General features: G+C 28.1%; 1 long non-coding RNA gene across 1 annotated transcript; it reads right to left on the bottom strand.

The window, feature by feature from the left end:
- Window positions 1-241: 241 nt before the first annotated feature.
- On the bottom strand, window positions 242-1906 carry LOC118492483. Its single transcript, XR_004893986.1, has 3 exons — window positions 1786-1906; window positions 407-561; window positions 242-310 (listed from the first exon to the last, which is right to left on the bottom strand). It is a non-coding gene; the product is annotated as an uncharacterized LOC118492483 (long non-coding RNA).
- Window positions 1907-2245: the final 339 nt, after the last annotated feature.

Genomic DNA, 2245 nt, shown 5'->3' with positions numbered 1-2245 from the left:
TAGTTAAATAGTTATAATTGTATATCATACCAATTGGACTTTTAAAAAACTTGTTGTCAACTGTTGGATCCTCCACAACTGAATCAAAGGGAGTAAAATCAAAACCCCATTCAGAACCAATAGCCTCGTGACATTCCTCAACAACGGTGTTGTTATTAAGGTTAATCTTCAAACCACCGTTAGCGTACTTCACCTTCTGACGATTCTCACCCAATGAAGGATTTCTAATCGTCAAACAACTCTTTTCTTCCAAAAGATGTTGATATCCAGATGCGTTTTTAGCCAAAACAAAAGCTTGCATTTTTGTTCCCTGCCAAACAACAACATTATTTTAGACAAATAATAAGTAATTTGACAACTAACAGTATATAAAGTTAAAATATAACATACGTATATGAACACTTACCTCACTGTCCATGAATATCATATCATAACAATACACTTTTCTAGCGTTATTGAAATCAGCTCTTGTCCACAAACGAACAATGCGTATTCTTATGGTATAGTTATCAACATTGAGGTCCAAATTATTCAACAATGTGATTGCACCTTCTTCCATTTCTGCAAAAAATTCAAAATAAAGATTATAAAACAAACACTATATACTAACACATTGTAATTGTAATAAATTATAAAGCAATATAGTCTAGAAGTCTCATTGGTATGCTTACCAAAGAGTATGAAAAATGATGTAGAAAATGCTGAGTAGATAAAACTGAGTACAATTTGAAATGTTTAAAGAATATTTATAATAGGTAGACAAATTAAATTAAGTAAAGATTGTGTAGTATAAAAATTTAAAATATCGAACAAAATCAATTATTGTATAAGATGAAAATGGAAATATGTAATATGGAGGTGTTTTCTAAAAATAAAGTCAATCAAAATAAATGTCCAGAAATATGGTAATATGTCATAAAAAATTATAAAAAGAAATGTAACTAACTAACTTATTATACGCATTGTCAATATTAAATTCATTATTAACCTTTTATTGAATTTGAAATTAAGGAACATTATAAAACTTTAGCAGTTTTAAAGTCAGCATTGAACTATGACATATTACACATTGATGAACATATCCATATAATGTGAATAACTAAGTATACTACATTTGTATATTTTTTTGTTTGGTGTATTATAGATTCTTAAACGATTACAGTGGATAAAAAACACATGGGGCATATTAACAATTTAAATAGTTATTAATTTGAAATTGAAAAAAACGGAGGGATTTTTGATGATTAGTAAATTTCAAAAAAATGAAAACATTTATAAATATGCAAACTAATATGTCGTACATGACTTTCGGCAATTATTATATATAATAAAAAAATTATTATGGTATGTTTAAAAAAAATGTTTATAATGTAACATCATAGTGTAATATATTAAAGATATAATACTAAGTTCATAATACTTTTTAATATATGCAGAGTTAGTTTATATATTGTTCTTTAAATATATTTAGTTGTAAAACAATAATCAGCAATAATCAACAATACCATAGGTTTATCTATGATAAGATGTTGCAGTGGGAATACAAATTAGTAAAACAATAGATTATACTCTTAACTATTTTCTGACAGTGGTTAAAAAAAGAAATAGATTGAAAGATATATAAAACTTGAAATTAAAGTCAAAAACCAATGTTATAACCCAAAAAAACTGCTAAGGCCCAAAAAACATGCCATAATTGTCATATATCTAATTATTACGGTTAACGTAACGTACAACCCTCTCAATAGTCAACACCTGCTCATTTTCATCAAAATAAAAGTGAACCTGGTCACGGGCCTTAATTTGAGCAGCTTTCATGAACTTCTTCCAAGAGGTTAAAGCGTAACGATAACCACGACGATTGGGTCTTCTTTCACGTCTGGTACCGTTAGTAATCTGCAGTGGCGGGTCCAGATGCAAAAATTTTATGGTCAAATCTTTTAACCCTTCATGAAGCTTAGCCATATGTGAAACAGGATTAGGAATTCTCTGTATTTAAGTAAAATTGAAAAAAAATATTAATATTCATTAAGTAAATTAAATTCGCATCAAACTTATGTGTTTTATCAGTTTTCAAGATGATATGAAAACTTACAAAATAATCATCACCGGCAGTACGAACAAACCGAATAACACCACCATGTACTTGTTCTTCAACTTCATTGTCAACATCTATTGGAGCAACCTCAATCTGCAAATTAAAATACAAATGATGAATTTCAGGCTGATATGTATAAAACATAGA

The sequence above is a fragment of the Helianthus annuus genome, chromosome 1 (assembly GCF_002127325.2).
Source record: "Helianthus annuus cultivar XRQ/B chromosome 1, HanXRQr2.0-SUNRISE, whole genome shotgun sequence".
NCBI classification, from domain to species: Eukaryota; Viridiplantae; Streptophyta; class Magnoliopsida; order Asterales; family Asteraceae; genus Helianthus; species Helianthus annuus.
Note: the sequence above shows the minus strand (reverse complement) of the source record. Positions and strands in the feature narration are given on the sequence as shown.